This window comes from Gorilla gorilla, chromosome 6 (genome assembly GCF_029281585.2).
Source record: "Gorilla gorilla gorilla isolate KB3781 chromosome 6, NHGRI_mGorGor1-v2.1_pri, whole genome shotgun sequence".
Taxonomy (NCBI): Eukaryota; Metazoa; Chordata; class Mammalia; order Primates; family Hominidae; genus Gorilla; species Gorilla gorilla.
In genome coordinates, this window is record NC_073230.2 from 121,684,216 (window position 1) to 121,698,797 (window position 14,582).

At 37.6% G+C, this 14,582-nt stretch overlaps 1 long non-coding RNA gene across 6 annotated transcripts in view; it reads left to right on the plus strand.

Annotated features, from left to right (window-relative positions):
• The window catches only part of LOC129534600 (uncharacterized), a 157,243-nt gene that overhangs the window by 117,614 nt on the left and 25,047 nt on the right, over positions 1-14,582 (plus strand). The window lies entirely within an intron of this gene.

Consider the following 14,582-nt stretch of genomic DNA (forward strand, 5'->3'; position numbering starts at 1 on the left):
TCCTACATTGATTTCTACATATCTGGTGGAAAAGTTGCCTCTTCCAATTTTATGAAGTAGGTTTCGTAGGGAAAGGCTTATTTGTATGAATGGGTCTTGGAATGTTGGCCTTGGTTCTGGGTGGACACTGTAGTGTAGTCTCCATGTAGTCTTTTTTTTTTTCAGCTGTAATCCACACTAGTAACATTTATAAGTGTCTCAGTGTCCTAGGCTAAGATTTTGATGGTAGTGGGAGTGGGTTCCTATGCTGGGAGTGAGTTCTCCAGGCTATTTCTTAGGTTTGGGGAGTGTGTGTGCACATAATGGTTCAGTCACCTTGGGGTCTGGCTCACTGGAATTGAGGCCATGGAGTTATTACTGTGGCTGGGAGCATGGGCACACATTTGCTTGGCTGGCCTTGTGGCATGCCTGCCAGGAGTAGATTGTGGAATTGTTCTCAGGTCCAGAATGTAGGCACACAGCTGGTCAGCTGGCTTGGTAGTATATCTCCCAGGGACAGCCCACAGTACTGTTTTTCAGGCCTGAGACATGGGTGCAAGGCTGCTCAGATGGCCTAAGGGTGTGTCTGCTCTGGGGAAGGGGGACCCACCAGAGTGTTTCTCAATTTTGGGACACAGGTGTTAGGCAGCTCAGCTAGCTCAGGGTAGCCTTTGGGGACTGTTTCTTAGGTCCAGGTCATGGGCTCAAAGCTGCTTGGCTGGCCTAGGGTTGTGCCCACCAGAAGCCAGACTGTGGGACTGTGTCTCAGAACTTGATTGCAGGTGCAGGGCCATTGGGCAGGCTAGGGGCATGTCTGCTTGGGAGTGGGAGGACACTACAGGGACAGGGCTGTTTTTCAGGTCCTGAGCAGAAGTGCGTAGCTGCTCCACCAGCCTGATGTATGTATTAGCTGTTCAGAGGCTTGGATGCCTCTCCTACTTTGAGGGGGCCATGCAGTGGTTTGGCTGGCTCAAGGTTGAGTTCACCCTGGGTGGGACTGCCGGACTGTTCATTCAGCTGGAAGTGTGGCAGCAGGGATGGGTGGGTTACCTTGCTGTGCAAGACCTGAGTCACAACCTACCCTGGGCCTGAGCTTTGTGCAGATGGAGTTGTGGCATTCAGCCACCTGTGTAGGCTTGGTAAAATTAAGATGAAACCCCAGTATTGGAGAGGAACAGTGGCCACTGGCCATCAGAACAAGGTGCACTACAGAGATGGCTCTGTTCTCATGATGCCGTGCTGCACCAGCTTGTCTTGCAGAGGGTGAGTGGTGGGTGGGAAGTATACACGTCATGCCCCTAAACTGGGGCAATGCAGCTGCATGAATTCCTGGCAGTTCTCCAAACTGGGCTCAGGGCTTGCAAGGAGCATGTGATTCTCCTGTCGTAAGAACTGTGAGTGTTTTTGGTGGCAATGGCCACTGGTGGGGATCTTTTGCTTACCTTTACCCCTGAAATGGGAAGTTCCTCCTGACTCCTGGCAGATTCAATCTGAGCAGGGGAGATGGTTGCAGACACCAGGTACCTCCATACTGCCCTCCTGGATGTCAGTGAATCACCACAGGTGCATCTCCACTCCCTCGCTGCACACCAGCACTCTCCCTTCAACATCCCAGTAAAATCTTAGCTGTTTATTTGTTGCCTTGGTCCTTTCTTGTGGGAGGGATGAGTATCAAGCATCGCTAGTCAGCAATTTTGATGATGTCACTTCTTTACTTGTACATAAAAGCAATGATTATTTCCTTGGCTTGCCAGAGAGCTGAAAGTTAAAATTTCATTTGAGAATATAATCCCAGGCTCCCAGTGATCTCTCTCTTTATAGAACTTGCGATCTTTCTAGCATTCTTTTAAATTTATTTTTAATTTTCCAATAGTAAATCATTAAATAATCCAGGCTTCCCATTGGGTGTAGTTTTTAAGCTGCTAGCACCACCATCTTCATTTTATTTACCAAGCTAACAAATAGAAAAATTAGACCTAGAGTCTGACTTTTCTGACCCATATATAATGCATGCAGTCATAGGTCTAACAAAGTTCATTTACACCATAAAAAAGAGCAAACTACAATTTTTACAATAAGCATATTTTGCCAAAAATAAAAAAGGGAATAAAATAATGTCTTACTTGCCTCCTTGTTAAAATAAACTCTTTTTTAAAAAAATAATTTTTTTCTTGCTTCCAGTGTGGTTAGAGAAACTTTAACAAAAATTGACTATCATGGGAAGATCTTTGTATTAATAGCTCTGGAAGAGAGTGTGACTATCTTAGGAGGCATACTGCTTCACATAAGTGAAGATAATAAGAGACATGGCCTCTATCCATTGTAGCCATTAAGATCCTGTCAGGATATAGTAGTCACACTACTTATTTAACAGAAAATATAACATAAGGAATTGTTAATTAGGTATAAAGTTGTTAGTTAGGTGGCTAAAAAGGCAAAAAGGAAACATAAAGCAACTGCAGGAGCAGATACTACTCCTAGGGCTGGGGGAACAAAGGGAAGAGGTTGCACATACAGGTTTGAGTATTTCTTATCCAAAATGCTTAGGACCAGAAGTGTTTGATTTCAGCTTTCTTCAGATTTTGGAATATTTGCATATACATAATGAGATACCTTGGGGATGGCACCCAAGTCTAAACATGGAATTCACTTATGTTCCATATACATATATGTAGCCTGAAGATAATTTTATATAAGATTTTAAATAATTTTGTGGATAAAACAAAGTTTTGACTGTATTTTGGCTGTGACCCATCACATGAGGTCAACTGAAAATTTCCACCTGTGGCATCATGTCAGTCCTCAGAGTTTCAGATTTTGGAGCATTTAAAATTTCAGGTTGTTGAATTAGGGATGTTCAATCTGTATTAAAACTTGGAAGCTTGGAGACAAGAAGCTCTGAAACTCAGATCTCTAAAAAGGGGTCTTTAGATAGCTAGTTTTTGTGTCTCTGACAAGGTGCAAAAAGGCTGGTTCTATAAGAGTTGTGATGGGAAGGACTTGTCTCAGGGTGAGGCAGCATTGGGGAGCGGAATTGCCTTCTTAGGGCGAAAAAGCAATGTAGGGCTGATGCTTCCAGGAAGAGGAAGCAGGCAAGAGCAAGTAGTTCTTTCTTCCTGTCTCCACCTTGTGCTGTCCTTCTAAACAACCTCCTGTCATCACCATAATTGGCAGAACTTAAGAGGGAGCCAGCTGGAATGTAGTTTGTAAAGTCTTAGCTCCAGCATTATGTAGCACAGAATGGATAGATTTGATGCTGAGAAACAAAAACTTAGTAACTGGCACATTCATTTAATTCTAAATAAAATGTTTTCCCCACCTATCCAATATTTTTGATTCCTATGTTCTTGAGATGATCAGAAATAATCAAATATTATTGTAACTTATGCTTTCCTATCATTTTAACCAAGGCTGAATCAAAGTTAAATTTTACTTCTTTCTATTATTGTGGGGGAGGGGAGGGGGGTGTATGCAGGGATTAGTTGGGAAAAGGGGAAAGATTACTTTTAATTTCTATAATGGACATGCTAGTTTTATTGTTGACCATCTCAAATATGTTGGAGATACATGGAGTATAAATTATAAATAAATAAAACTCAGCTGTGCCAACTAATAAGAGACTCCCAACAATTCCCCAATTATCTAACCTTGGGGTGGGGACGGGAATGTACACTTTTACTGGTGAAGAATTAGCAGCAGGAGATGATGGAAGAAAGATAGTCTGAGCAGACACACACAACACTTCTTCAGTCTGAACTCTGTTTTTCATTCACCGGAAGGCTACTAGCCTAAAGGTGTAGTACCTTCCAATTTCTGGATGAAAAAGCCACTTGGGAGATAGAGAAGAGAGAACAACAGAGGAAGTACATATTTAAAGTAAATGTGCTAGTTAAGATTCCCTTAAATTAAAATCAGGATGGAAATAATTTTATTTTGAGAACCTTCAGAGAATACTATTGAATAATCTATGGTTCCTTAACACAGGAAGGGGTCTTCAATTATCTGTTTTCCTTTAACTGAAATTTTAAAATTAATAGTATCTTTTTCAATTTAGAAATGAAAGAAACTTTAAAATTGCTGCAAAAACATATACTGTTATATCTTGTTATGTGATGGTGCTTAACATAAAACAGGATGTTTTACTCATGGCCAGGAAAGCTTGTTATATAAGTACATTTAAACATAAAGCCCTCCTCCCTGCCTTAAAAAAAAAAAAAAAGGTCTATAAATTCCTAAGGATTTTGAAACTCTTGTTTAAGAACTTTGAGGAATTGGGGAAATGTAGGTTATGCTTGATTTTTTAAAAATGGTTGTTTTCAACAAAACATAATCTTGCAGAAGGGAAGAGTAGGAGGGTACGAATTATTTAAAAGCTTTTCCTAAGTGACTTTGATATCTGCTCCCCACCCCAAATCAGGTGAAGACCAATGGCAAAAATAAACATAAAGGTGGATGGAAAATTGTAACGCCAGGAGAGATATTACCCTTTAATAAAAATCTTTTCCGTGTTTATGATTATTTTATTTTTTATGTTATAACATAAATAATAAAATAACATCTTAATGACAACCAGAGCACTAAAAACCACAACCAAAAAAAAAAAAAATCACAGGTACCTGGGTATTAAAATGGCCTGTTAAGGCAGGCAGCTCAGTGTGATCGGAATTCACTACAGGGAATATTAGATTGAACAAAGAACTAGAATAGAAGTGTTGACAAAATTTAATTAGGAGAGGGCTGGTAGACGCTCAAGCATGGCCAGAGAACAGAGATTAGAGCCTGTGGAGCCTCCCTCTAAGTGGGCATAGGAGGTAGTGAAACCTGTTTGGAGTTGAGCTGCTGCAGCCTGGGGCACTTCTCAGGGGAGAGAGCTCTTGTTTCTAATTTTCCTAGAATACAGCTAACAAGGCTAATGTTACCAGCCCAGCTGAGGTCTTTTTTTTTTTTTTCCTTCTGCTGAGGTTTGTAATTCTACAATTTTAAATGTCCTTAACTATAAAAAACAGTCTATGAACCAACCCAACTTCCACATTACCCAAGTATCATTACCCTATATATCTCTTACATTAACTTATTATGTTAGTTTGTTCTTCTATAGTAGTGTTTCCTATCGCAATTCTTATAGAACCAGATATGTTGGTATTTGTGGTCTCAGGTTTTTTAAGCAAAATTTTTTCATAAATCTATAAAAAGGATATAGTAATATATAAATCCCTTGGCATTTTCAGAATTTATATTTGTGGTGTCCACCCTCATTTTCTAAAAGTCCATGTCATGTGTTAATTTAAATGGAGAAAATAAAATCCACTCTAGTCTATAGGGTTGTTATGAGGATTAAATGAGATAACATAGAGTATTTAGTAAGAATTTAAATGTCTGGGACTGAATGTTTGCAGATTACAGGGTTAATCTTTTTGTTAGAGCAGGAAGAATCCAGTGAAAGTTTGATATTCCCACTAATGATTGGTTCAATTTTGAAGATTCTTCAAGGCCTCCCACATATACTAGAATTCTTCCAAATATACTTCTATGCCTTTAATGAAAGAACATTGCCACTTGATTCGAATACTCAGTTGAAGAGAGCTTACCATATGTGGTTAGCATCAGGCTTCAGAGCCAGATCACCCAGGGTGGACCCCTCCCTTTCCTACTTGGTGATCTCGGGTGAATTATTTTTACCTTATTTTACCTCTCTGCCTCACTTTCTCATTCCTAAAATAAGAATAATAGTACCTCCTTGAAAGGATTGTGAAAAAGATTAAATGAGTTAACATATGTCAAGGGCTTACAACAGAGGTTGGCTGTTAGCCAATGGTAGCTATCCTCTAGTGATAAGTTCAAAAACATCTCTTAAATCAACCAGCTTCTGGCAATTTATTTTTAACATAGTTCCAGTAACAACAAAGCTATATTTAACAGTTTTGCCCCACCACTGGTTACAAGCAGGCTTATAAAATCCTGTTTTCAAACCTTATTTTCTACACAGACGGAGTTTCACTCTTGTTGCCCAGGCTGGAGTGCAGTAGCACAATCTCAGCTCACTGCAACCTTCGCCTTCCGATTTCAAGCGATTGTCCTGCCTCAGCCTCCTGAGTAGCTGGGATTACAGGTGGCCACCACCACGCCCAGCTAATTTTTGTATTTTTAGTAGAGACGAGGTTTCACCATGTTGGTCAGGCTGGTCTCGAACTCCTGACCTCGTGATCTGCCCACCTCAGCCTCCCAAAGTGCTGGGATTGCAGGTGTGAGCCACTGGGCCCGGCCTCCATTTGCTTTTTAACTTCCTATTTAAAATAATTATTCCAGACAACTCTACGAATCTCAATGGATTGCTTACTGTGTCTGTGGAATTGTTATTTCTAGAACCCACCTTGATAACTAGTGTGCTTGGCTCACTGTAATCTACTTTGCTCTGACTTGCAGCAATTTCCAAATTCATATCTTTCTATCAATAATAAATATATTGTGATGCAGATGGCCTCACTGTTATATTGCTAGGAACGTTGGCTGAAAGATACCATTGAAATATAATAAAAGAAAGCAATGTAATCTTGATTTTTCCAAAGTATACTTCACAATCTGTTGGCAATTTTTAAGGTCATTTCAAATAGAGTGGCATTTATAGCTGCCACATTTGACATTTAGTAATTTGCACCACAAAACCACAGGCTCATAAGCTTTCTGTTTCTCCTCTGTGAATTATTCTTTGAGATGCTTTATATAGATGATACAGTGAGAGTCACAGTATAACTAGTTCATTTTATAAAGGTTAATTTAAAATATATGTAAAGAATACTAACAGCTCATAAATGATGAACACAGGTATTAAAAATCAATCGCTGATAGAACTTGGGCATAAAGTTAATGAAGCGGTTCATGTTTTCTAGTAACGTTTCATCTCTTGCATGGGATTTTCCATTAGAAACAGGGTTTGGGGGCCAATATGTCATCCATTTATCTTTTCTAGCAATGAATTTTCTTTCTCCAACTTATTCTCTTGTAATGATCTTGGAACAAGCTACTGTCACTTCATGTGTATAATATTAGAACACAGTTAACAAGTCAGTATAGAAGGCATTAGGATTCAAATAGTAAAAATGTGAAGGAAATAAAAGTGAATGTACCTGGAAATAAATGACTGGAAGGAAAACAACCAATGCCTCCCTTTTTTATAGTTTGGGCAAAGTTCTCATTTTGTGGAAAATAGGTAATGCAATCTTCATTTCTGAAGCATAAAAACAGATTGGTACTTTTCAAAAGCAATATGGTTGAAAGATAACTGCTGTGTAAAGAATTATAGCCAACATCAGTTTCTTCCTGGGAAGTCACTAAAAGAGAATTGATCAGCAGGTTTGATATACTTTAGCATAAATTAGATTTTATTTTCCACAAATCTTAGCTGGAAATGAATTTGCAAATTAAAATGTCTTCTAATGTAATTACATTGTCTTCTATTATAAATCATTTCAGAAATGAAAACTATACTTTTAACAAGAAATGAATGCATGTTCTTAGCAGAATTAAACAGAGATCCAAGCAGGACCTGAAATGCATATGCAGTGTGGGCCACAATATGGGGAAAATATAGGATGTGTAACACCTCCATAAATTCCTGAATATGAGTAGCTGTGTACAGAACTATAGGCTAAGTTTAGTACATTTGTTTTGAAGACCTATTTTGTAACTTAATAAATCTCAGGGATTTTTTTAAGAAGGGTTTGTTGCAAAATGTCCATCTGTTTCTTCTGAATAATTAAGAACTCAGGATATATTTGAACATCATGACTAAACTTTATGCTATTAAATGCCTAACTGTCATAGTGGGATGTGTGTTGGAGTTGAGTTAGACCTGGTTTGAATCTTGCTTTTGTCACTTACTATCTGAGCAACTTTAGGCAATCCTTACCTCTAAATTGGGGATACACAATTTAGAGGTCCTGAAAGATCATCATGAGGACTAAGAGATCTGATGGATACAGAAGGCCTTGCTGGTGCTCTCTTGGTACCTAAAGTATCCAAGAATTGACCATTTAAAAATTTCTGTGCATGGGAACTTATTAAAAAGTTCTTAGGGCAAGGCAAATTGAATTAACTAAATCAGGTACATTCTTTTCTGTCATACTCCATGATATGGTTTGGATCTGTGTCCCCACCAAATCTCATGTCGAATTGTAATCCCCCGTGTTGGTGGTTGGGCCTATTGGGAGGTGATTGGCTCATTGGGGTGGCTTCTCATTAATGATTTAGCACCATCCCCTTGGTACTGTCCACATGATAGTGAGTGAGTCCTCATGAGATCTGGTTGTTTAAAAGTGTGTGGCGCCTCCCTCCTCTCGCTCTTCCTCCTGCTGTGGCTGTGTGATGTGCCTGCTCCCACTTCGCCTTCCACCATAATTGTAAGTTTCCTGAGGTCTCCCCAGAAGCCAAGCAGATGCCAGCATCATGCTTCCTGTACAGCTTGCCAAGCCATAAGCAAATTAAACCTCTTTTCTTTATAAATTACCCAGTTTTGGCTGGGCGCGGTGGCTCACACCTATAACCCCAGCACTTTGGGAGGCCAAGGTGGGTGGATCACCTGAGGTCGGGAGTTCGAGACCAGCCTGGCCAACATGGAGAAACCCCCATCTCTACTAAAAATACAAAATTAGCTGGGTGTGGTGGCGCATGCCTGTAATCCCAGCTACTTGGGAGACTGAGGCAGGAGAATTGCTTGAACCCGGGAGGCGGAGGTTGCAGTGAGCTGAGATCGCACCATTGCACTCCAGCCTGGGAAACAGGAGTGAAATTCTATCTCAAAAAAAATAAAATAAAAAAATAAATAAATTACCCAGTCTCAGGTATTTCTTTATGGCAATGAGAGAAAAGACTAATATACTCCTATATATCATCCTCAAAAGTTTTGAAGTGGTAAATGTGGGTTTAAATCAACCTTCTTACTGTGCTATTTGCCCTGCCTATTCTGTTTTGTTTTCTCTCTCTTCTTGCCTTTTTATAAAGTGATTGATTTTTAAATTCTATGTTTTCCTGTTAGTCGGAAAACTATGCAATTTTTTTACCCTAGAAGTGACAAATTAGTACCTTAACCCTCTAGTAGGAAAATACAACTAATATACTATTGTTGGACATATGATCTTTATTTTGATTCTCTCTATATTTTAAACTCCACAAAACTTTACTGTTATTATTTTACATAGTCAATGTTCTTTTAGATTTATCTACTAATTTATGGCTTTTTAAATATTCTTTCTTGCCTGCATAGCTGGTATTTTTCTTCTGCCCAGCATGCCTATTTCCTTCCTGGAAGTCTGCTGGTAGCAAATTCTCTCAATTTTTGACTGACAATGTCTTTATTCATTTTCATTCCTGAAGGATATTTTTGCTGGGCATAGAATTCTATGTTAGTCATTATTTTCTTTTAGTATATTGGTTATATAATTGTTGTCCCTTGATTTTTTCATGCTACTGCTAAACCAGAGCTGACAGGGTACATTTTGCCACTTTGAAGATAATCTGTTACTTTAAAAATCTATTTGCCAGCCTGGGCAACATGGAGAAAACCCATCTCTACAACAAATACAAAAATTAGTTGGGTGTAGTGGCTCATGCCTGTTGTCCCAGCTACCTGGTAGGCTGAGGCGAGAGTATCACTTGAGCCTGGGAGGTTGAGGCTGCAGTGAGCTGAGATCATGCCACTGCACTCCAGCCTGGGCAACAGAAAGAGACTGTGTCTCAAAAAACAAACAAACAAACAAATAAATAATAAAAAAATCTATTTGCTTTAGATTTTTTTCCCTGCAATTTCACTGTGAAATGTCTACATACAGACTTAACAATTTTTTATCCTGATTAGGATCCATCACTAAAATTATTCCTTTACACATGCTAGCTAAAGTTATAAGCTCATTCCTAGTTGGAAATGCCTTATATGCAAAATATTAGTTATAACCATAATCTTCTACAATCCCAACACTGACTGCACTCAAAACAATTTCTGGACTTACAAAATAACATTTAATTCTTTATGAAATAACATTGAATTTCTTTATTCTCTGTTCTGAATAACTAAATGTTAACATGACATTTATTACCTTCTTTAGTCTTCCATTTTTCTAAATGTGAGGTTAAAAATGAAGGGTAAATGACTGCCCAAGGATGCAAGGAAACCATTTAAATGGTTTTGATGACCTCTTTCTTTGGCTATCCAAAGCTAGTTGGGCTTGAGAATGGGTTTCACAATCTATTATAGCAAGTATGACCAATTAAAGAGCAGGCAAGCATGATACAGGATTAGGTGAATATGTGTACTACACAGGATTCCTGTTTGGGATTCTAGGCAACGATTTGCATAAGCCAGATAAAAATAATTGAGAGAGAACTACAGGTGTTCAGGAAATACTCACAGGCAGTTACAGATTTTCATGAAGTTCTATAACGGGAAGACTTTCATCGTATCCAGGGCAAAGTTGTCAAAACCAGCCTATGGTAGGAATGTCTAATTTTGAAGTGTCAGAATAAGCTAAGCTGTATCTCCACAGTAAATGGTCACAGTCAGGCAAGATACTTCAGTGACTGTATCCAAGGATGAAAATCACCTTCTAGAGTCAGAGTAGACACTCAGTTGAAACATCATCCTCTGACAATAAGTAGAGAGAATGGTTTCATGTGAGGAAAGTTCTGAGTTCATTCTCTTTTGGAGGTTTTATCCTCTGTGACTCTATAATGCTCCACAAGGGGGACACCAGGGTCCCTGGATTTGAAAAATGGCTTCAGGTTTTTTATGCAGTCGTGTGCAGCATAACAACATTTTGGTCAAGGGTGGAGCACATCAATGATGGTGGCTACATCATATAGCTTAGGTGTTTAGCAGGCAATACCATCTAGATTTATGTAAGCACACTCTGATATTCACACAACAAGGAAATCACCTAACGATGCATTTCTCAGAATGTATCCCCATTGTTAAGCAATACATGACTATATATTGATACTTAGCAAAATCTTATGATTTGGTTGTTATCCTAAATATGCCTTTAAACATAAACAGACACATCTCAAAAGAAGACATACACACAGCTGAAAACCGTATAAAAAAATGCTCAACATTATTCATCATTAGAGAAATGCCAATCAAAGCTCAATGAAATACCATCTCACACCAGTCAGAATGGCTATTATTAAAAAGTCAAAAAGTAACAGATGTTGGCAAGGTTGTGGATAGAAGAGAACACTTACACACTGTTGGTAGGCATGTAAATTAGTTCAGCCACTGCAAAGTAGTTTGGAGATTTCTCAAAGAACTGAAAACAGAACTATCATTTGACCCAGCAATCCCATTACTGGGTATATAACCAAAGGAATATAAATTGTTCTACCATAAAGACACATGCATGTGTATGCTCATCACAGCACTTCTCATGCACAAGAGCAAAGACATGGAGCTTAACTAGATGCCCATCAACGGTGGACTGGATAAAGAAAATGTGGTACATGTATACTACACAATATTACATGGCCATAAAAAATAATAAAATCATGTCCTTTGCAGCAACACGGATGAGGCTGGAGACTACTACCCTAAGTGAATTAATACAGGAATAGAAAACCAAATATTCTTCTTACTTATAAGAAGTGTGAGCTAAACGCTGAGTACACATGGACACAAAGAAAGGAACAACAGATACTGGGACCTACTTGAGGTTAGAGGGTGGGAGGAAGATGAGGATTGAAACACTACCTATTGGGTACTATGCTCACTACCCGGATGACGAAATCATTTATATACCAAACCTCGCTACACACAACTTACTCATGTAACAAATCTGCACAGGTACCCTCTGAACATAAAAGTCGGAAGGAGAAAAAAAACATATTTTAACATTAAGTAGATATTCAAAAAGTCAAAAAAATTGTTTAAAGAATAAAACAAGATAAATATAAATCTTATAAAATTTATAATTATCATCTGAAAGAAAACTGTCACACCTATTAAAAACACTGTATCTGTCTTGACAATTGTTCAAAATCAAAAAATATTGAGTTGATTAGCAAATTTATCTTGCATCAGTATTTTTAAGGCATTTGAAAGTTCTGAAAAACTTTTTTTTTCAAAGAAGGCTGTCATCTGATGGAAAATTTTTCATACACAATTATTTTCATTCCGCTAGCATTATTTTTGGTGAGACTATTTGAAAACATCAATCAAACCAGTGTCTTTTGATGTTAGGTATTTTGAAAGATTAAAAAAAGTAAAAAGACAACAGTAAAATATGCCTTTACATATACATTAACTGACAAACTTTTTTCAGATATTATTTAACTTGTACATATAGTAAAAAAATGAATTTCTATATTCTATGTACTGGCATGAGAATAATCCTGCATCAGTGCTAGCTTTACTTACTTGCTTAAAGTACCAGCAAATCAGGGATACTTTAAAACCCAATTATTCTGAAGAACTTTGACATCATTTGAAAATATTTTTAAGTTTCCCTTTTGATTCTTTGGCCCAAAGAAAATCCTATGGGTCAAAAAAAGTCTTCGATCTAAAGAAATATTCTACTTTTATTGGAAGTATGTTATTATAAAACACTTGTGGATTTATCTAGATATCTTTTCATTACTGATTTTTAATTTATTTCTGTTGTGGTCAGAAAATAATATTTTGTTTGGTTGCAGTCACTTGTAATTTAATAATACTTGTTTGTTGGCCCAGCATATGCTCTTTCTTGGTGAATATTCTGGGTGACTTTGAAACAAATGTATAGTCTGCAATTGTTGAGTGTAATATTGTGAAGGTATCATTTAGGTCAGGTTGGTTGATAGCATTGTTCAAGTAGTCTATTATCTTACTGATTTGCATCTAGTTGCTCTAGCAATACTGAAAGGGCAGTGTTTAAATTGTCAAATATGATAATGGACTTTTCTATGTTTTTCCTTTATGTCTATTTATTCTCGGTGTATTTTGAAGTTCTGTTATCAGGTACTTGCACATTTAGGTCCCTTTGACAGAGATAGTTCATGATGATAAAAGGATCTACCTATCTCTGGTAATGTTCTTTGTCTTCAAATCTACCTTGTCTGATATTAGCATAGCCCCATTGGCTAAAAATTAATAAAAAAAATTTTTTTAGAGACAGGTTCTCCTGTTACCCACGCTGGAATGCAGTAGCATGACCATAGCTCACTGCAATCTCAAACTCCTTAGCACAAGTGATCCTCCCACCTCAGCCTCCCAAGTAGCTGAGCTACCATGCCTGGTAGCTATTTCATTTTTAATATTTGCATGGAATATCTTTTTGAATCCTTTTCTTTAAAACTACCCATATCTTTGTATTTAACATGTATTTCTTTTAAACAACATATTATTGGATTTTGGTTTTTATCTAGTGAAGTGGTTCTCAACCAGGGGTGATTTCTTCACCCCCACCATGGGGCATGATATGGTTTGGCTGTGTCCCCAACCACATCTCATCTTGAATTCCTATGTGTTGTGGGAGGGACCCTGTGGGAGGTAACTGAATCATGGGGGCAGCTCTTTTCCATGCTGTTCTTGTGATAGCATATAAGTCTCACAAGATCTGACGGTATCATAAGGGGGAGTTTCCTTGTTGGCAATATCTAGAAATAATTTTAGTTATCACAAGTGAAGGGGAGGAGAGTAGTACTACTGGTATCTAGTGGGTAGAGGTCAGGGATACCGTTAAACATTTTGCAATGCACAAAACAGCCTCTACATCAAAGAATTATCTGTTCCAAAATGTCAGCAGTGCTGAGAAACTCTAGTTTGATAATCTGATTTTTAATTAAAGCCATTAGCCTAATTTCATTTAATAGAGTTATCAATGTGATTAAATGTAAACCTAGCATTTGCTATTTGTTTTCTGTTCATCCTATCAGTTCTTCGTTCCTTTGTTGTTTTTTTCTTGCCTTCTATTGGATCAAACCAGTATTTCTTTAGTATTCTGCTTTCTTCTTTTATGCCTCTTCACTTATTGTTTTAATGTAAATATTCTGTTCTTCAAAGTTTTCATTTATATATTTATCAGTATAGGCACATTATTTCCTATATTACTCAATGGGCTATAGTCCATTACTGTAATTATTTGTTTTGATACTCAATTTCCCCATCTCTGGCCACTGGGAGTTGTTTCAAACTAACTTCTGTGTTTTTTTGATTTGTTTCTTATCATTCTTTGAACACTTTTTCCTTTCTAGGACTAACATATTCCAACCTCACCTTGTATTTCTGCTGCCTCAACAAAAGTATTCAGATGTAATCAGTTATTTCTCCAAGGAGCCCTTATTCCTTTTGGTGGAGAATAATATTCAGAAGCTAAGATCTGAGATATAGGTATGTTCATTGCTATTGGGGACTGGTAGTCTCAGGCCCTTTTAGTAGACAGATCTATCAAATATATGTGAAAAAATACACACACACATGGTTACACATATTTATATCAACATTCATTTCTATATATACCTGATACTTTATCTTTCAATCCAACACCTTAAGGATCATTCTAGTTTTCTCCATTTCCATATTTGCAATTTCTTTCTTCAACAGAAGAACCTACTCCCCATGATCTTATTTGTAAGTCTGCCTT